The sequence below is a fragment of the Tetranychus urticae genome, chromosome 2 (assembly GCF_039701765.1).
Source record: "Tetranychus urticae isolate SD_2017Ah chromosome 2, NJAU_TeUrti_SD_1.0, whole genome shotgun sequence".
Taxonomy (NCBI): Eukaryota; Metazoa; Arthropoda; class Arachnida; order Trombidiformes; family Tetranychidae; genus Tetranychus; species Tetranychus urticae.
The window spans coordinates 25611550-25633623 of record NC_142959.1 but is presented as its reverse complement, the minus strand read 5'-3'; the positions used below and the strand labels follow the sequence as shown (position 1 = coordinate 25633623).

General features: G+C 31.3%; 5 long non-coding RNA genes across 8 annotated transcripts; 1 reads left to right on the top strand and 4 right to left on the bottom strand.

Annotated features, from left to right (window-relative positions):
• Positions 1-996: 996 nt before the first annotated feature.
• LOC107360907 (uncharacterized) lies at positions 997-4060 on the bottom strand. Of its 3 annotated transcripts, XR_016198933.1 has the most exons (7): positions 3951-4060; positions 3632-3851; positions 2844-3228; positions 2667-2760; positions 2138-2530; positions 1655-1803; positions 1193-1546 (listed from the first exon to the last, which is right to left on the bottom strand). It is a non-coding gene; the product is annotated as an uncharacterized LOC107360907 (long non-coding RNA). The 3 variants fall into 3 exon arrangements; XR_016198932.1 differs by lacking the exons at positions 3632-3851; positions 3951-4060 and adding an exon at positions 3330-3471 and having other exon boundaries at positions 997-1546; positions 2233-2530; positions 2667-2757; XR_001568412.3 differs by lacking the exons at positions 3632-3851; positions 3951-4060 and having other exon boundaries at positions 2233-2530; positions 2844-3103.
• A 1035-nt stretch (positions 4061-5095) lies between these two features.
• Positions 5096-6345, bottom strand: LOC107360268 (uncharacterized). Its single transcript, XR_001568269.3, has 2 exons — positions 6050-6345; positions 5096-5936 (listed from the first exon to the last, which is right to left on the bottom strand). It is a non-coding gene; the product is annotated as an uncharacterized LOC107360268 (long non-coding RNA).
• A 1366-nt stretch (positions 6346-7711) lies between these two features.
• On the top strand, positions 7712-9600 carry LOC107360910 (uncharacterized). Of its 2 annotated transcripts, none has more exons than XR_003081943.2 (4): positions 7712-7957; positions 8179-8334; positions 8446-8574; positions 8648-9600. It is a non-coding gene; the product is annotated as an uncharacterized LOC107360910 (long non-coding RNA). The 2 variants fall into 2 exon arrangements; XR_001568418.3 differs by having other exon boundaries at positions 7718-7953.
• LOC149094209 (uncharacterized) lies at positions 9446-11709 on the bottom strand. Its single transcript, XR_016198934.1, has 2 exons — positions 11275-11709; positions 9446-11168 (listed from the first exon to the last, which is right to left on the bottom strand). It is a non-coding gene; the product is annotated as an uncharacterized LOC149094209 (long non-coding RNA).
• A 3181-nt stretch (positions 11710-14890) lies between these two features.
• Positions 14891-16287, bottom strand: LOC112538676 (uncharacterized). Its single transcript, XR_003081969.2, has 2 exons — positions 15898-16287; positions 14891-15804 (listed from the first exon to the last, which is right to left on the bottom strand). It is a non-coding gene; the product is annotated as an uncharacterized LOC112538676 (long non-coding RNA).
• Between the last annotated feature and the right edge of the window lie 5787 nt (positions 16288-22074).

Here is a 22074-nt window from a genome sequence, read left to right as displayed (position 1 = left end):
AGTTATCTACCTTGATTTTTGAAATTACCTGAGATACGAATGAAAAAGATAGGAAAAGACAGGCAACAAGAAACCAGATGGACATTTAACATGAAGATAATGATGAAAAGATTAAAGGTTTAAAGTTACTGTTGTTTAAACAGGTAAAGATCTTTGGCTAAATTCATTTGATTTCATTTAATTTTAAAATTGATTTTTACTGATCAAATTTTATCTTTTCAGTGAAAAAAAATATTGTAAGTGTTGAGTGAGGCCCACCCTAAGGCGATGTAATCCAATTAGGATGGAGTACAGTTTTGCACTTTTGTAAAGTACACCAATGAAGATGATGAAGAAGAAGATGAAATGACGACAAAATCTTCATCTGCGCTTTTTTGAGCAACTTTTTTCTTTTTTTCTTCAACTTTTCCCATTTTTATTAACTCTTAATTAACCTATCCCTTGACTCAATCAATTAGTGATGATTGTCAATGTTGATAGCAGATGATGATAGTTGAAACTTTGCGGGATAAGGCTTATTCATGTTTACATTGGCTAATAAACAAAGTGATCTTTTCATCACATTTTCATCGCTTCCATCAATTTCATCTTTTCAATCAACAATTTTTATCTTTTCAATCATCATTATCTTTCTTTTGATTGCAATTGAATCCACTTTGTAATATAAATCATGAAAAGAGTAACAGTTTCCCTGATGTTTAGACTTTTGTTGAATATGAAATTTGAGCAACGAATGAAACTGTGTTTGATTGTCACTTTGATAATCAAATTGACAATTTTCACTTTGAACCAGCAACCAGTCAAAGAGTAAACAATTTATCTCACCTTTTTATCATCATTGGTTATATTATACTTTCAATCCTGGTTCTGATGATGACTTTTGGAAATGATTTACTTTGATTGGTTGAAATGAATCTGAAAAATAAAAGCAATTGAATGTTAATGATTCACTTTATCATGATAACAAATTGATTCAATTTTTACTCTAACATCTTATCTTTCACTTTAACTTTTTGACTTTACTTGTAAAATAATATTCAATATTATATTACATTGTGATTCAGTTTCAAGGTTAAAATTACCATCAATTATTTATAAACTAATTGAATATCGAGAGCAAATTAGATTGATATTTAGAGTAAAAATAGCAAATCAATTGCATTGAGACTGAATTCGAAAATTAAATCAACAGTTTTGTCCAATAAACACTATTTTGTAGTCAATTTTAACGGTTAAATCAAGAAATGATTATGTGCTAATCCTACACATCCGTACAAGACAATTAAATTATTAATCTGAAATTTGATCAGCAATCCTGATTTGAAGCATAATCTGCTTAAATAAGTTAATTTGTTCAAATTTGTCCTCTCCTGTTAACAATATATTAACTTGGCTTTATTTCACCAACTTTCAAATGTTACCAGGTTGTCTTATCAGTTAATGTCCAGGTAAGGAAAAGGCAGAGCAAATGTTGACGAGGATGATGATGATGATGTAGAAACATCTTCAACTGATGGAACGTGGTTAGTTTTGATAATTGTCCAAACTGCAAAGAAGATGGAAAAACTATTAAAAAATGTAAGATTAACTTGGAAGATGGAGAAAAAAAGAAGTTTTACAAATCTTGAAAACATATTTTTTCTAACAAACTTACTTTTAATCTTAATTATGATCAAGCAAATTCAAGAAAATGTTTTTAAAACTTGGCTTTTTTTTATGATTCGCGTTTCTTCAATACTGATACTTTGAGGTAATCTGTTTTACATCTTGCAACCCTCATTACCACCATTGATTACAGAATTTCTGAAAGTAAAAGACAGAGAAAGAGAGAAAAGGTTAGCCAAAGAGAAGTAAATATCAACTCAATGTGTGTTAATGAGTCTAATCTTGAAGGTATAAAAAAAAGTAAACTGATAGTGAAAATAAGGTAGAAAAAGATGAAGATGAAGATGATCTAATGAGGAGATGAGTAGAAAGAAGAGAAAGAAAAGAAGGAGAAAAAACTGAGCAAAAATGAGTAAAAAAAACTAGAAGTTAAAAGCATTTAGACAACAAAATATCAAAACGACTTTTTGCCTCAGAGCAATTATTTTAAACAGCAATTAATCACTAACATTTGGGATAAAATAATCATCACCTTGGTGCGTTGAAGAGAGAAAGAGAGAGGATGAGATGAAGAGATGAAGAGAAATAGATAGAATCAGAGTTAAATGGATATTATCTTAAATTCACATTTCTTGTTTTTCTTTCCTCAGCGACCAAACCCTTTTCAATGGACATGGTGAAACAAGAGTGTTAAACAGTGTCTTCAATTGTACAACATTTTTTCCCTCCTCTCTTTGAGTCAACTCTGAAAGTGATTAATGAATTGATAACACAGCAAAACCCAAACCGATTAGCTTTTTAAATGTTGAGGTTGGTTCCAATTCATGTTTCAACCTTGATCATCAGTGAAATTGTCTTTGATTTCCTTTTTCCCATGACAACGTTTTCTTTTATTCTTGGCTGTGAAATCTGTCCTTCATGAGAACTAGAAGTAGAAGAGAGAAAAAAATGAACTTCAATTAGTTAATATTGATAATAATTGGTTCATGTGTCAATCAATTTATAAGTGATGGAAGATAAAAATACCGTTATTAATCAAATTGTTGACTTGCGATACTCACTAATTTGGTTTCTTGTTAAAACAGTGTAAGTCTTTGGTTAAAATGTGTACTCAAAGGAATAGTTGATTCTCATTTAGAGTACGATGTATATCTGCTAATATTGATTGGAATAATAAATTAAAATCAAGTTAAATGGGCGACATCATTAGTGGTCAATTCTTAATTATCACCATTTACCATCTAAACGATTCTATTTCAGCAGCAATAACAAAAATTGCAATTTGAAACAATTTGAAATGATCATCCATCAGTCTTTGGTGACATCTTCTCTTCACTTCTTTTCTATCGATATATTTTTAGAATTACTTTCGATTGGTCGTCATTTCTCTTTCCTTGGTTAGTAACTTTGTCTTTCTCTTTCTCTCTCAGTCTCTTTTCTGTGTCATCTTTTTGGCCCTCCATTTTGACTCGTTTATCTTTTACCAAATTTTTGTTTGCCTTCTTGATCGTCATCATGGGTCTCCTTCCTCCTCCTCGCCATCATTAAGTGTTATCTTTTTCACTGTCTCTTTGACCAGAAAATAAAACCAAAAGCCATAGCACGAAATAAATAGCACTGGTTCTGTAACAAGAGAAAAATAAAGAGAGAAAAATTAGTAGAGTAAAAGTGAGTAAAACTTAGAGTGAAATTTAAATTTTCTCGCAAATTAGTTGGCATTTTACCTATCGTTATCAGCATATCACAAGAGAGAAGAGTCATGAGAGACAGAGAGGAGAAGATAGAGAAGAAGCAGGTATGACGTTTGAAAATATTAGCTGAATAATGTAGAGAGTTGTCAATCATTTGCCCTGGAGGAGAGATTGAGTCAACATTCTGAGAACCATGGTGGACGAGCCCTTGGATTTTGGAGATGAAAAAAAAATAAGGAGAGAAAGAAGGTTAGCCACATTCACACGAGTTTTTTGCTACTTTCCACCTGATGATATGTATTCTCTTCTCTGTTTCTCATATGTACATAGCTTACCTTAGCTCTAATCCATGTATAGCTTTCAACAGTCAATATTAACGGAACGTCACTCATTCACTCAAAACAACAAATCTCAGGTCGACAACAATCAACCACTATCTCCGCAAGACCAGGTAATTTATTGGCCAAATTAACCAACAGTTTGACGTAATCCACCTTTGCCATGCATTGAAAGTGAGAGAGGTCCTTCCTTGTCCAATGATACAGCAATTCTTGACTGTAAACAAAATGAGAAGAAAAGTATCAAAAGTCAAGAATTGTTAAGAACATTTTCAAGCTCATTTTTCTTTGCTTAATTTTGCTCATCTTTACTTACTATTTCCTCTTTTTTTAGTTGTAGTTGTATGTTGTTATTTAAAACTTCATCACAGCATGAAATGATGGTTAAATTAGCTGCAAAAAAACGCTTTCATTAACATATACACAAGGAACCCTGCTAAGATCCACACCAAAATCTACATCACTTTGCTCAGCTAAGGATCTTTTTTTGCCTTTTTTGCCTTCAATTTGGATCATCAGCACAACACATTCTCGTTTTTTTGTTTTCACCATGATTCTTCTCGCCTACGATAAAAATCTTAGCTTCTTTTCCTGTTGAGACCATCGTTATTTTCCATCTCTTTATGACCTTCCTGTTGTTATACCTTGCTGACTTTGTTTCCTCACTTGCCCACTTTCATTTGTAATTGTTAGTCTCACTGACCATCAGTAAAGTGACTTTCAATTTTTGACTGGCAATTCCTTTGACGATATACAGACCAACTGTCAACTTGGAAACCAAATGAGCAACCGAAACTAAAGCAATTAAATTTACGAGTCAAATAATAAAAACAAGATAAGATTAAATCAGTCAGCTGGCCAAGTTCACAGGAAAAATTAAATGAAGAGTTGAGATTGAAAAGATAAGAATACAAATTACGTAACACAGTTAATTATACACAAACCAACTATAGTCAACTAAGACACGTAATAAAGAAAGATGAAAGGCTAAAAGAGTTAATTGAATAAAACAAAAGATTAAATCAACACATGTAAATTTAATTTTGATAAAAATCTATGAATAAAGTTACTCTATTAAAAAATTGAACGATTCGGTTAAATAATTATTTGTGCAACTGTGATCGCCATCTAGCAGACAATGGTTAAACTTTCTTGCTTTAAATGTGCATCAAAAGATGGCAGCTCAATAACCAAAGTTAAACAAATTGCATTAAGTGATTGAAGTATAAAGTTGATCATAAATTAATCAGCAAATAAATCTTGATCAAACGATTTAATTAAAACCTGCTTCGGATCAATTTCCAATCAACATTAAATTAGCTGCTGGAAATAACCAGGGGTATCAAAGTGTCTCAATGAAGGTAAGTCTGAAACTGACTCAATGTAACCTAATGGTCAAAGGTTTAACCCATTTAATACAACTAACTTTAACAAATATAAAGGCTAGTTAATCTAAATGCATTCATTTCAATCAATGGATTTAATTTTGATAAATAAATGGAGGAAAATAAGGTTTGTTATCCTAATAATGAAATGAGCATACAAAGGGGATAAAGAATGGTATGGATTACAAACAGTAACGCGACAAGAAAAAGGTTGATTAAACGTGAAATGTTAGTTAACAAATGTAGAAGAATGTTACAATATTTTAACCTTTCTCTCTTTTCACACCTTTATCTAAGGTTAATATCTTCCTTTTCAACTTTCTTGTGTGCCAGTTAAATATTATTCATGTTACAATCAATTGACAAATATTCTGACACTTTAACTTTGCCTTTAACAATGATACAAAGAGTGAGAGAGAGACACACACACACAAATACACATTTATAAACATAATCAGATCAGCTTTTTATCACTGTTACTACACACAATGTAAATAAGGTAAATGATAAACTGAAAAGATGTATGTGAATGTGTATAAGGTAAATAATAAGATTTGATGGTTATAATACAGATGAAGATAGAGATTGAAGTGAAATTCAATAGGCCACCATGAATGTTATCAACAGCTTAAATCAATTCAACTTTCAAGCAAGGTCAAAAAGGTGATCGTGGAGGTTCCACTCTGCGGGTGATCACAAACTCTATCCACTGTCCAAGGGAACCACGACCAGCCAGGAGTACAAAAAAAAGAGCAACGAGCCTTTGACTTGTTTACTTTAACCATTGTCTTTTGTCATAATGTAATAAAAATATCAATTGGCGATTCTTTTCTCAGTTTCCCTCTTTTTTTTCACTTCAAGATTATTTCCAGAAACCAAGCGAAAATCCATGGATCAAAAAATGTTTGTAAGACGATCTAAACATTAGAAGAAAAAGAAAGAATAAATCTCAAAGAAAAGGTTTCTTAACATATTTATAACTTATTATCATAACAAGTAGATCATTTTTTCACATTTCCTTTGTACTTACCTATTCATTCACATATCGCTTTCAGTGCTCTTTGATACTCTTTCTTTTCCTTTCTCTTTCTCTCTCCCTTTTTTCACTTTCTCAATTCTCCTCCCATGCTATTATCCTGAATCACTTGAAGGTGACAAAAACGATATAATAATGTTTATAAATATATAAACATCCGGTGCTTAGAAAATTGTAAATCACCTTAACTAATAATCCATTCAAACTGGAATACATTGTAGGTAAAAACTATTCACAACAAATACATTGGCTATTTCAAAGGCAAACCATTTCTTGGAAAGTGTGATTGAGGTTAAAATAGACTCGAATGCTATTCGCACCGCAACTGATTGACAGCTGATTAATTAATTAACAAAACTTGTGTTTTTATTATAATGGTTAATAAATGGTCAACTATTTATTCTAATATCTTTGAAAACTGAATTTATTGGATTTCAATTGTTTGAAACTGTTCAGTCAGCCTTTTTGAATAATCAAGTGAAATGTCAACATCTAATGTAAAAATGGATTTTTAATGTTATAAAGACAAGATCGAACTCTAATTATCTGTTTGTAATATGAATATACTGTATAAGACTGATACAAAAACCTATGAACTGGTTAAAGTATTAATTTGTCTTATGAATTAACGAATAGTAATAACTAGATGTTCATAGATCATTTACATGGTACACTCAAACCTCGTATATTTTGCCTTTTTTGAGTGCGGACATCTAACGTTCAAAAAAATAGAATAAGCACATTTTTACTTATGTTGACTGTAAATTACAGTAGCTCACAATCAAATGAGCTCACTTTTTGACTCATTTGAGCAAATTTTATTTTCAGAGACTGTAATTTACAGTCACCATAACTAAAAATTTGCTCATTTTATTTTTTTGAACGTTAGATGTCCGCACTCAAAAAAGGCAAAATATACGAGGTTTTGCTGTATATCTACATGGTAACATGAAAAGATGATGAGATGAAACTAGAATCTGTAAAAGTATTGTACAAAAATAGGAATTTGCTTGACAAACGATAATTGTAGTCTTGATCCTGAGTCTATCAATTTAGATTCTAAATTAAAGAGTTAAAAGACCCAGTCCCAATTAAGTCTTGGACAATTGAATTTAACAGTGTTACGTGTGTATCAATTAGTGAACAATGAATGGATTGTGGCAGTAAAAAATTATCTACGCTGAGCTGATTTACGGTTTGTTTGGTGAAACGTAATCTTTAACTAAAGGTAGCTTCATTGGTGGTTAATTAAACCAACTGACGACTAGGCGTGGTGCAAGTAATAGTTCACGCTGAGTAAAGACCTACCTGGAGTAACATAGCAATGAGCGATGGCCTTTCGCACGTTTAATGTTTAAATGTTAATAGCACAAAGTATCTTTAAAATAAGTCTTGCTCTGAGTTTATCTTATTATTAACTAGAGGCTGCTGCGATCATAACTGATCGCAATTTCTGACCACTGAGTACGATAAATTCAATCCACATCTACACTTGAAAACTCAGATTCTTAACCCAAATCAACCGTGAAACCATGAGAAAAACTTGAAAATAAAATAAAATCTGGTTCGACAAAAAATGAGATGAAAGTTTGACTTTAAAAATGCAAAAAAATTAAAAACCAATCTTTGGTAGAGAGACAAGATTGAAAATAGCCAGCCCGCTCGGTAAATAGTAAGAATAAGGTATTTTACAGTAATTTTATTTCTTTATTATTAATAAATGGTTTCAGTAATTTCCTACTTTTTTTGGTATTTATTTCCGTGTACAATAACTTTTAAACCTGTGTTCAGTCAATTGACTCTAACAGTACATCAACATATTAGTTGAAAATGCGTTAAATGTCTTAAAAATTAGTCTCATAATTTACTCATTACACACATTATCATCATACATATATGTAAGTACGTTTAACATACACATTTATTCATTCTAAACATGAGAAAAAGGGAAAGATATATTTATCTAAATGCATAATACACTTGACGGGGAATCTTGTAATGGAATCTATATCTTAACATTTTCCTTCTTTTGCCTCTTGTTACCTCTTCTGATAGCCTCATGCACTCTCTTTGAGAACTTATTCAACTACAATTCTTGTTATCTTCTATTTCTCTCTTTACAGATTCTCTTTCTTTTACCATCACCATAACCATCATCATGGTCCAAAGGCAGGGGAAGATGAAGAAGCAAAAATTTGGAAGCAAAGTAAACTGAAAAAAAAGACTTACGGGAAAAATTATTGGTTCCTCTGTATCCCAAAAGTAGCAGAGACTCTAATGTACTTTTCTTGTTTCCCTCTCATCTCGGACTCTCTTTTGCTCTCTACAATCTTCAATCTCTCTCTCTTTCTTTCCTCATCTTTCACTCTTTCTTTCTCTCTGTGTTTCAGGTTATTCCATTTTTGAAGACAGGCAAAAAAGGAACCAAAGATTTATAGGCTACAACCTATACACATCATCAAGTTGAAAATGATTGTTGAATGTTTCAATTCACATTGACCTGACAATGATAAGTATAGGTAGGTAACAATGTTATGCCTTTTCTTTAGCTTCATCTAATATTGCCTTTCCTTCTCTCTTTATCTTCTCAAGCCTATTAACAAAAGACAAGTAGCATCACTATCATCATCAATGACAAGCCAGGAGAAGGAGAAAAACTCAAAAAAAAATCGCAATGTTTGACAAGGAACATCAACAATTCTAAAGTTGCCGTGTTAACTAGTTATTCAGCCATTTCCACGATACCAAAAGATAAAAGGCTCAAGCAATAAACACGAATCAGCTGAATCATGTCTTTAGGAATTTTTGAATCATGTCTCTCTGTTGGTTACTTGGTTTTTCATGTTTTATTAGCATTGTTTAATGGATTGAAAGTTTTCCGTGTAATACATTTCAAAATATATATATCAAGGTACACAGATAAAAGGCTTTGGAAATGAAAAGGCAGATAGTTGTTCAATACAAAATGGGAAGATTGACAATGAAAAAGTTGAAAGTTGTATTATCCTGAAAAGACATGAAGAGACAAAATGAAACGTTGTTTGGTTACAAACTATCCATGTTGACACAATTTTATCCTGATTTTTACATGTTTTTAAACAATTTCCACGTAAACAAACCTATCGACTTGTTTACAGATGAAATGTTGAACTAAACCAGGGGAAAGAAGCCAAAAAATTTAGTTCCAAGGAGAAATCGTCCAAAAAAAACATGAACAACATCGATACGCTTAAACACATCTACAACAGCAGAAAAAACAACAACGAAACATTTGTTCACCATGTTTACTTAAAGACAACATAATTTTATCTGTAACGTCAAAGGAATCAAAGTAATTTAACAAGAAATAAAATTTGTTGCCCCATTTTAATGGACCTGATTTTTGGAGCCATTAAACCCATGGAATTGGATTCATTGTTTCACCATGACAATTAATTTACTACAAGTCGTATGACTTTCCTACATTGGTAATAAAATTCAAGAGCAATACATTAAATCACAATCAGCAATGTTGGAGACTGTTTCAACCGCAAAATACATTTCAATGCAACTTTCACTTTTCTTTCTACTTTATTGTCAACTTTAATTGAGAAATATATTTCAACCTTTTCATTCAATTTACAGTCATTCAGTGAATGAGTAAAATTTAGCACCAAAAAAGAGGAAGCAAAACCATTGAATTCATGTAGATACAAGTTAATCCGAAAACTGTTTTCTCTATTATCATAATGAGCTTGTTCAAAATGCTACTTTTATCATCAAATTGAGTCGGAGAACCACAATTACTCTTAGTTTCATTACAAGAGTTTTATTAATATACACAAATCCAATTTTACTTGCAATATTTAATGTCGTTATTTGTGCCTTTGGTGAGGAAAGTCCAAAAATGAGTAAATTTGTTGACTTGAGCCTGTAAAGTTGTTATTATATCATTTTGATCAACAATCAGTTTAACAAGCAATTCTGGTAGCAACAACAACCATTGATTAAATGATTCTCATCAGCTTAGTGGCAATTTTGACAAGAATCATGCCAATATTAGTATCAAAATACTTTTTATTTTTCATCTTTTTTTTCCTCAGCCAAAAAGATGCTGAGTTTTTGTTTACAAACCATGTTAATGGTTTCAGGTTTAATACAAGTCTAACTTTGCCTATTATTTTACTTTCTCCCTGTAATAGGCTTTTTACCACATGCTAGTTATACACATTTATACTCTGTTTCAACTTAATTCTGTCTCTTAAATCTTTCTCAATGTATTCATTCATCTATTACATGTATTACTTACCCATTTCTTTACTCCTTTACTAAGAAAATGAAAGCAACTTAACCATTTAATTTGTAAAAATGTTACTTTTTACACAGTTTGTTGTTCATGACATTTTATATTCACTTGATAAAAACCTTAAATGAGCTTTATCACCCATTTAGTATAAACATATTCACCAAAATTACATTAGCTTGATTGATAATTTTCATGAAAGCATAACGAATATGTTCAAATAATCATAAACATGAAAAAGAGACGAACACTAAATAAAGTCAAAATGAGACTAAATTTCATCTTGTTCTAACCCTTTTTACCTTGTAAGTCAAACTAATTGAGAAATTGTTGATTAATTACAAGACTACAAATTAGAAGAAGCCAGTGATGAGAGTAAATTGACAAAATGCATCAAGTAATTATGAATGTTAAGATAAACTAAAATGCGGCTAAAAATGATAAGCCCAATGTTTGATAACATTTGATGACCAGAAGCTCAAATGGCTCTGGGTAATAAACTTGACCAGACAAAAATGAACCCTTTTCTCAGCCATTAGCTTGATCTTTGAGATCAATCATGAGATACCTAAAGTTAGACTTGAATACACGCCTGATTGTCAACATTAGCCATTATAATGAGGTAGATTCACCTCAAGAATCTTCACTGATTTTTAACTTCACTTTTTTAGCCTCCATTTGAAATCATATTAGTTGTCTTTTGCTAATTATCTTATCATAAAGTTAACATCGACATAACTATGGACATGTTTGAAGCCAAAACGAGCAATGTTTCCTTTTGAAAGTGTATAACAATTGAACGCCAATGGACTGGATTTACAATATGTTTAACTAGACAGGTAGATTAAAAGGAAGAAAAGATTATAATCAGATCAAATGATTGACATGAGACATTACAGGGAAAGGCAAAGGGAGAATTGAAAAAAAAGTCTGTTACCAATAAGCCATTGTAGACATTATATCAAGACAAATGCGAGAATAGAATGATAAATATCGCCGCTACTAATCAGTAGAATCGATCAAACCAGGGTATTTTCAATTATTGTTACATTATATTATAATGATGAAGGTGGAAATTGTTAACAATTGAAAAGATGAAGCAACAATATGCTTATCAAAAATGGTTAAATCGTATGTGATAAGCATAAAAACAAAACTGTTTGTTGTTTGGTTGAAGCATACAAAATTGAATGGACAAATAGTAACCTCAACCTTGTGGGTGAAAGGATTGTGATTGACATACAGATGAAGAGCCATTGAAATCCTTTAATACACTTTTTGATACACACATTAACAACGATAAATATAATATAAAATTATTAACACTATCAATATAATAGCAATAGTTGGAGTAAAGCTAAAAAAATGAAGCAAAATAAAAGATATGTGAAGCTAAAAGCATATTTAGCATAAAATCATTTTAACCCATCAAGAGATGGAGCCAATGCAAAGCGTTTTTTACCAACAAGAACGACTTTACCTCAAGTGTGATTAAATGAACAAAAATGTGATTATAATTAAAATGTGAATAAGATTATAAGTTAAGCTGTGCATGAGATGGTTAAACGGTCCGTCTAATCTGACAAATGTAAAGTAAAGGTACCAAAAGCCTATTAAATAACAATGAAAGTCTTTTGCGCTTCTTATCATTACCATCAACACGCTATAGACAGTGTTTACTGTCAAGGGTCTCACTTGAAAATGGTATCATCTAAAAGTGTATCCTAACTGATTGGCCTGATTTAACTGCTCTTTTTTTATCAACATTTATATCAATATCAACTTTAATCTTCTGGAAGGTGCTTCTCGTAATGTTTATTAGTATCACTATTATAATGTGATATTAAACCAAGACAAGAACGACAACAACAAAGCAAGATTATTACTGTATCCATATTGGAGGAAGGAAAAGCTTGCAATTTGAGATATTTATCTGGAGGAGTGACAATCCAATGTAAAGATACTAACGGGAATTGAAAGGGCCAAAAAGCAACTAAAAGGACACGGATAAGGATAAGGACAGGAGAAACAAGATTTCAATGTCAGATTATGCTCTTTCCATTATTTGGCATATTACTAAATGTTACTCATTTTATTGTTATTGAATGATTGCCATTGTAAATAGCATGGATACACAGATGAAGAGTCGGAAATTATTTGACATCCATTTGATATGTAAAAGCAGGAGAACTCAAACGGAGAGCAACAAAAAAAGAGGATAAGGCCAATTTTTAAACATTTAACCAGCCAGTTGATCATTATTTACAATTTGATAATTGATTCAAAATTGTATTGTAATCCCTTCAAGATTACAAAATCAGACAACATTGAAAAAAGCAGTGAAACAAGAGGATCCAGGAAATATCCATTTTGATGAAAGTCTTGCATTCAAATTTGCCGTTCAACATTGCAGGACTTTTGGTTTTACCTTACAAATAACTAAGATTGTTGGACTACAAATTCAAAGTTAATTGATAAAGATGGATTCCAGTTGTAATACAGGATTAACCAGTTGGATAGCAAGGTGTTAAGAGGAAACAATGGAAACGATGTAAAGAGAGAGAGGAAAGGCTTACAATTTTGGTGACTTTCTTGTTTGACAATGTATAAATTGATGGTTAATGCAAACATTTGGTGATTTTGATAAAGACTAGCATTCAATTTTGCTATCAAGAGTTAATATAAATGGTAACATTGGGATTGTGAAAGATTGAGATATCACAACATGTCAGTTAACTTAGCAAAGTGAAAATATGAGACAGAAAAATGACAGTTACAGTAAAGGGAATATCAGATTCCAGAATAATATCATTTTCCATCATTTTCTTCTCCAACATCATCATCATCATCATCATGTTGATCATCTTTTGACTTCATCTTCATCGTCCTTTTCATGTTTCAAAATGAAAATAACCAAAGGATTCCCTGTGGATTTGTCACTCCCAATGCTCAATTAGGAAAGACATTGATAACTTTGATTATTTTTAATACAATAACAAGCAAAGGTATAATAATATGATGGATGAGCTTGCTCTTTAATAATGCAACCAATAATCAGCCTAACATCATCATTATTAACCCAAAGTATCATTTCTATTGAAACATGATTTGAATGATCAGATGTTTGTTAAATAATGATATTTAAAAAAGCTAATATTGTACAAGCAAATATTGCTTATAAAGATCAAATTAACTCGACAATCATCATTGAAATCAATTTCTTGTCACAATTTCATTTACACTGAATCTCATCTACAACATTGAAGCAACTTTACAATTTACTCATCTAATTGTTCAGTTAACTGTCCATGTTACATTTGAAAAGGATGAAAATTGTTACTCTTTACCAGAATTTGAATCTTTAATTGTCAGTGTAACCACAAAGCTTTAACCATTTAGCTAAAAATGAGCTAAAGTAATCATCATTAATCATCATTAAAAGGTTGAATTTTCTCATCAAAATAATTAGCCAAACAATTAATCGAGACACAAATCATTTTGACATTAATTTCCAAGCTAATTAATTGATTGTTTTTGCCTTATTAATTGACTAATCTTTATATTATGACAAGTCTCGCGTTATTGATAATTTATGTTTCACTTTTTGTTTCACTTTTACATTTCCCATTGAATTTATTGTGATTATTATCAAAGCTTTTAGCTTTTGTCATTCAAAAACAACTCAACCAATAACTTGGAATGAATATTTTATCATGAAAATGAAAATTACACCAGTTTTTTATTTGAATGGTTAATTTATTACAAGGAAAAAAAAGTGTAAATCATTTGAAATAATATGAAAAGGTAAGTTTGGGAAAAGACATTCAATTTACATTTTAAACTGATTTCAAGTTGTTCAGCTTTTTAGGCCTTAAGTTACAGTTGCTTTACAAGATTGTTAACATTTAGTTTCACACATTTTTGCCAATCTAATCCAAGTTAATCTTGTTAAATCCAGGTTTGGATTAAAGTGCCTTTTGGATTGTTTAATGAATAATAATGAAGGCAAGAGGAAGGTAAGAAAAGATTGGCAAATATTGTTAAGTGTCAATCCATTTGGATCAAGAATTGTGTGAAAGATTGAAATGATGAAAGTTGACCTGATACTCAAGGTGAGGTCAAGAAAGATGCAGAAGAGGTTAAAGGATAAATAGTCCAATATCAATAACAAAGAGTTTCGTTTCTTTTTTTTCTTTTCTTTCATTTTCTTAACTTGTTGTAGCAAAAGTTATTGGGTTTGGTATTGAGTTAATTCAATTTAATCAATGAACAATCAAGACAGTAACACAATGAAAGACAATCCTTTTTTAAAGCAAACCAACAATAGACTCACCGCAAGGGGTCAAATGAAAGCATCTTAACAACCCTTTACAATCAACATCATCATCAACAACATCAACATGAACAAGAAAAGGCTGGCATATTGAAGAATAGAAAATTTCTCTTCTCTTCTCTTCTCTTTTTCATCATTATTGTTATTATTATCGAGTAAAATGTGTGTTAAGAATTGGTTATCCTTTTGTTAAAGGTGTTATAAAGTATGCTACTTAAGCTTAAACCAATAGACAAACAAATATATATTTTTTTTCAACAAAACAAGTGATTGCTGATTGTTTTGATAAATTGTTTAAATACAAATTGAAAATCAATGAATAGGATTAACTATTTGTATAAATGAACAGAAAGAAAGATAAGTATTCCAATGGGTTTGTTCATTCACTCAACTTGGGTGGCTTTAAAATGGGACGATCGCCTTTCTAAAGGGTAAACAAACAAACACGCAAATATACAAAAGGTACAAAGATCGGTTAAAATAAGGATAACAGCTAAAGATGGCCTTATTGTTTAGTTGAGTTTCATCAACTGTGGGGTGATTAATTAAAGTTGTTACAATTACACACTTTGATCGGTCCGTGAAATTGCGACTGCCAACAACGTCTTGGATATTTTGAGCAAAGATTAGTGAGGTTTCACAAAAAATGTGAAATAATGGCTCTAAATAGACTGAAGCGGTAAAATCTTATTCCTTTTTTAGCGAACGATTTTAACTCAATTTGTATCTGTATAAAATCCAAGAAATGGTTATAACTCTGGGAAAGGGAATAATCATATTTAAATAATCCATGGTGGTTGAAAAGTCCCAAAATTGGTTGAAATGAAATGGACTTCGTTCCGATGAAGAAAAGGCAAATTCAGTATATTACTGAAGTATTGTCAGAAACTTGGATAATCTGGTGTGAAGACCTGTAAACATCAAGATACGCATGAATTTATCCCTTTTCAATTAGAGCTCATTTTGAGCTAAAAATCCATCTCATCAGCTCATCAAAGTTTAATAGCAGTAAGGATTGAGAATGATGGATCTATTTTGCTATAGTCAGGTTGACTCAATGAGTTCTCACAGTCAGTTGCTCCAACCAATTCGATGTGGCCATAATCCTAGAATTGAAGTCGAAATTGAAAGCTTCTATCAACAAGAATTTAAAAAAATAAAGACTTCAATTTTGGACATTTCTTAAGATTATCAAAAAAATAAAGATCAGAGTCGATATTAAAATACCATTGCCAGTAAATTGTGATCACAGGTGTAAAAAAGTAAAACACTTGACCAAAATTTGCGTAAATAATTTAGATCCAAACTTTTCAAGATAAGCCATATTCCGACCATAAATTGATCTCTAACCAATAAAATTTCCTCTCGATAAAATCCATCGGATTTCAAAGTCTGGCTAATTCGATCTGGACCTTTGCTTCAAAATTTCAAACAATATTCTTGTTCGTTCATCATCTAACCAAAAGACCGTTTCAATCCAGGTTGACGATAAGTCTTACAATTTAAAAACACAAAAATAGTTGAACATTCAATTGGAAAGGCGAATCACAATTTATGAAAAATATTACAATAAAAAAACCGTTTATTGAAACCCATACTAGATACTGAAGCTAGTGAACTTAGTGAGTGAGTGAGCCGGTTATAGCCTGGCTTTAGTTTTAGCCAATTTTTTCACCACTAAGCCAGCTTTAGTGAGTCAACTAAAAGCTCGCTAAAATGACTGAAATTTGAATTTCGAACTCAAGTTCGAGTGTTTTCAATAGTTGGTTTGACACTAACCAAAAAAGGTCACAGCTCACTCCTAAAAAATTGAAGAAAATTCTTTGCAATCATGACAATTCTGAATTTGTTTGGTATGATTGGTTGAACTATGATTGGTAATATCAATTTCTAGTAATAAAATTTTGTCATAAAGTCAAAACAATACACCTTTTTGCCTTTAGTCAGTCAGCTAGCTAAACATAAATTTCCAACTAAGACTAAGCCAATTAGTCGACTATTAGCTTAGTGAGTGAAAAATATCATCAAGTTAGTGAGCCGAGAGACTTTCGGCTCACTTCGGTATCTAACCCATACGATTGACAGCTAGGGAAAGAGCAATGTGTTATAACCATTGGTAACCATTAAGGCGCGTTATTTGACAACCAACGTATTGTTCAATTACAATGTAACAACAATTTAAAAGCAGTAGATTATTTTAATACTGTTAATAATATTGTAAACAATTGTCGATTCACATTTTTACTTGAATGATAAAAACTGGATAAACCTGATTATTGGCATGAAACAGTACACATTGACGTGTGTGCCTTTTGGTTGAGGGTTAAATGCATAATGCCAATGACACCTAATTGATTGTCAAATGATGATGATGACCATTTGCAGTCGTCAATAAATAATCATCAGCGTTCATTGTTCAACGTCTCAAACTGTGTCTGAAACCAAAAAAAAAATAATAACCATTAATGTATTTTTATTATGTCAGTATTAATGTTTTTACCCAATGTTTCCCTTCCTTTTCACCATCATTCCCATTCTCATCATTTTCAGCATTCTTCATGCCTTGTGCATATCTTACCATGAAAAAATAGACGAGGAACCACTCAAAGTGAAAAGTGAAAAACATCTAAACTCTGAACATGATAAATTATAAGATCAAATCTCATTCCCAAGAAGCGCTTTACCATCAACATCATCATAATCAGGGTAATAATCATCATCCAAACATAAACATTGTTTACTGTTTTCCTGTTTTACTGTTTTAGGTTAGACAAGGTTAAATGATAATCGGTTGAATAATGATTGTTGATTATGGATTGTGTTTACCTAGAAACTGCTGACCCAAAAGTGGACCCAAAAGAGGACCTAAAAGAGGAGGTTAAAATGTTGACTGAAAGATTATCATTAAAATGTGCAAATTGAGACAATTTGATTGTCATAAACAAATGTCCAAAGTGTTGGCATTTTTAATGTTATTTTGAGAAAATTAATTTCTCTAGTTTTTTTCTCTGCCTTCTTTAAACATCTATAAAAATGCATTGTTAATTATAATATGATAATAAATTGTTGATGAACGGTGCATAAATAACAGTTTGAAATGTAAATGAAATTGAAGATTGCAAATATTTATACAATAAGGTTGGGCGCCAGGCGAAAAGGATTGAAGATTCAGTTGAAAAGTGTATCTAATTGTTCACTTTACATGGAGTTTTTATTTTACTTTTTTGCTTGCTTTCACTGTAAAAGTGGAGGATGATGAAGATGAGATGACAATTGTATCTGTTGTAACCCTTGTCATTTTATGTTAGAGTTGCAAGAGTTGAATTGATTTGAGGTTGAGGTGACCCAAGATTAGGTAAAAGGCAGTAAAATGAAAGGTTATCATCAAAGTTTATCATCATTATCATCATGTTTTTGCCTCTGTTATTCCTAATTTGCATGATATTGCTTAAGTTAAAATAATCATTTTCCTGTTTCCTTTTTCCTTTTCTGTTTACTATTCTTTCCTTTCCTCTTTTCATCATCAATGTTCAACTCTAGGTGAAACTTGAACATGACATTATTTAATCGCATTCAATATTGGATCATATTTGAATGATTATTTGATCAAATTGTTGGAAATGAAAAAAAAGGCAAAAGATATTCAAAGTTGAACATTTAAACATTGAAACAGAATTGAATAAAAGAAAAGTTTAACCAAAATTAATATCTATTTTCATTCCCAGAACATTTTCTCCATTTTATTGATAAATTTTTATGATAATTCTTGCTTTACGTTTATTGGAATGAAAAATTCTATCTCAGATCATCTTCAGAACTTGGTGAAATATAGATTTTTACCAATCCCTTTTATCGTTTCTTTGCGCAAATATTCACTAGTCTTGAAATGAAAACACGAATTTTTATGTCTCCACGATTTATCGCTCAGAAGTCATACAAAGTTGATCCAAATCAGAACATTCAGAATAGGTTATTGTGGATGAAAAGAGATTAGTCAGTTGGATAAATGCAATCGAAGTTTCTTAGATCAACGAACATTTGCTATTATAGAAGTATCTTGTTTCGATTCTTAATAATAATTATAAATGATTCAAAATTATCTGCCGATTCAATGAACCAAAATGGGTGAAAAGGGTCAACTTTGATGACCATATTTTCATTGATTATGCCAATATCCATTGGCCGGACTAAAATGCTTTAATATTAAATGTTTTGATGGAACCAAAAACTTGCAAATAATTTCTGGCTAGAGTAGTAGTTAAAAGTTCATTGGCACTAAGAGAATCCACTAATTTTTTCATAATGGTGGCTCATCCAGATTGTTTAGATCTGGCGATGGCAAAAGTTAAAATTGTGACCTTAAGACGCTATATCCGTGAATATGAAAAGACTATTAGTGATATACAAAAAGACTTGTCCGAGGCAGAAGAGCTCATCGATAAGAAAACCGTCTTGACAACAAGAGGCAACTATTGAACACAATGAAGATTGATTAGAGGAGGAAGGAGAGAAAAACAATGGCCTGGATTCCTAGTTAGATTATTAAATCAGTTGGTTGGAAAAATATGTTGGAATAACTAAAACAAGAATTCGAAAAAATATCGCTGCCTGCAGAGAAAAAAGCTACCGAAAGTACAAATAATTTCAATCAAAATTTTGAACTTTGATTGGAGAATTTTGATTTTTTTCAAGTTTAATTTTGAAAAAAATGTTTAGATTCATACTTATATTTATCTATCCACAACACCTTTCCTTAAATTAGCTTTGAAAAGCTAATACATTAAAATAGCTGTCGAAAAAAATTTTTATTTCTTATAAAAAACATCATAAACTAGACGGGGCAGATTTTCGACCCACAGGTTGGACAATTTTGTCCAGATCCGGACCTTCAAGTACTAATAACTACTGTAGCTTTCCACTATTTGAATAATTTTGTGGAAAATATTAACAAAATATTCAGCTAAACGAATCCGAATGTTATTGGATTACTTTTGGCTTTGGGAGTTTTCAGGGTTTTCATGCAGATTGATAAACCTTTTTTTGTGGTTCTTTCATTTTCCCTTAAGGATTTACAGATTATGATACTTGAACTGATTAACCTACCTATTGATTGAATCAACGCAAAATGTAAATTTGTAAGCTTTTCCACCATTACAGTTGTAAAAGGAAATTGATTTATCAAAACAAAGATGATCGATTGTTACATCTGTAAGCTTTTAGCATCATTGTTATTCATGTTCAACTTATTATTTTGATAACCTCAATTCAAATGTACAATTGGCACAAATTTCGACTTGTATCAGTGGAAAATGTTGTGGCAAATTGAGTTTGAGTAAGTTTGCAAGTTGATACAAAATTTTAAAATAAAATCATTGTCTGTTCAAATGAACATCTCGATAAAACATTGACTTTCTTGTTAAATTATCTTGAAAAATTCACAGAATAGCAGGGAATGTTTACAGGGAATGATTAGTTTTTTATCCAATAATACTTTGCACCGAGAATCACTCTTTTCAAAAGTTGTTTTATTGAATGAAAAAAAACAAGTTTATCGATCAGTTCACATTAGAAGTTTGAATAATTTGCCTTTTTTTCGACTCATCTATTTAGTCCAATCATTTTGTTACACAAAATATCGGACAAGATTCATGGTTACGACAGACAAATGAATTAATGCTCTTCAATGGGAGGAACTCCAGTTTATCTTCCATTTGCTGGTGAAGGTAAAGATGATGATGATGAACACTGTGAACTGATAGGACAAGAAGCTCTATAGATCATAATGAAGTATTATGATGAATGCGCTGTTGGATGGTGACTGAAAAACTCGGTGACAACCCACTTGAGTAAGCCAAGAATGATGGCCAAAGCAAAGGAATTACCGAGTTTATCTTCTTCATCTTAATCTTCTCCAGAAGCTAAAAGCTTGCATCTTGATGATAATGATGAGATAAATTGATGAGCTGAAAAATCTGGGAAAGCAAAACAGAAAGAGAACAAAAAAGCAAAGGAAAAAGATCAATTGGCAATCCATTAGACTGGGAGTGAAAAGAGGAAAAAGAAAGCAAAATAACTCGAAAAACTCCAAGACTAGGTGAGTCTCATCTTAATGAGTATTACATGAATACATCAATCTTATTAGAGAAGCTGAAAGAAGCTTGAAACTCATCTAATTATCTTCATTAATTCATGTTTATTAATAAAGAACAAGTTGAAACATTTCGTCTTTTCTAACCCAAAATTGATCCAAATTAGTTGAAAGTCACTTGAAACTGATTTGAAACTTGAAAGGTTATTGTTGAACTAATCAATCATTGAACAATCAACTAATTGAATCAATCAAATGTCAAAGAAGCCAATTGAAAGGTAAAACTTGAAGTGAAAAGTGAAAAATGAGGAAAAAAATCATTTCTCTATGTTAACCCAATTCTCATATAAAATGTTTTTTTTGTGATTTTTCACTATAAAATGGGCTTTTATTTTCTCACCATTTAAGGTCGATATTTCAATGAAAATATTTGAATAGCTCAAGAGTGTCTATTAATTTAACCATTGAAATGAATTGTTAGCCTCTTGACCAAAACAATAATGGAAATATAATAGACGGTTATCGGTTGAGACCATTATTGTGTTTAGAGCAACAATAAAATGTTAACTGTACTTGAAGCAATTCCGATGCTTAGACAGAAACGGAAATGTTTTTCATTCATCTTTTTGCTTTTCTGGTTGCTCGACTCAGCAGTATATTTGAAAGGGCAAAAAGTGGTTCAATTGTCTCATGGAAATGGCTGTTATTGGCTGAGATTTTTGCTTCTTTCATCTTCATCCTTCTTCCAGGAAATCATCCTTTATCTGCTTAAATTGACTAAAGATGAGCACTGATGATGAGGATCAGCCTCGGAAATGAACATTTTCCGTTATTCATTCATTCAGTCAAGTTGATGATGATGAAGACCAAGGCAACATCAACATCAACAACAGCGAAAAAATCATTCAACTTTCAATCAACTTTTCGACTAAATGTTTTTATACTTTTTTTGCTTCTGTTGTTCAGGCTTTCGCCATCCTCATCAAATGAACGAAAATGATTATTCCAATTTTTTTCTTCTCTTCTGTTCTTTTTACTTCTCTCATCTTTAACCATTTCACCGCCTCTTTCAATTGATTATTTTGGCTTGAATTTTTGATTACTTTTCTCATCTTCATTTTCATCATTATCTTCATCCTTTTCTCTCTTCCCTTCCCGCCCATAATTTCCTCACCAATTTCATTCTCAACTTTTCCCTTCCATTCCCTTTAATGTCACTTCAACACTCGACACGAAGTCAAATTGTGATCGCACAATTTACACTCCATCAGACTTGATTCAATTGATGTTTACCTAAACCTTTTTTTTGGGTTTGC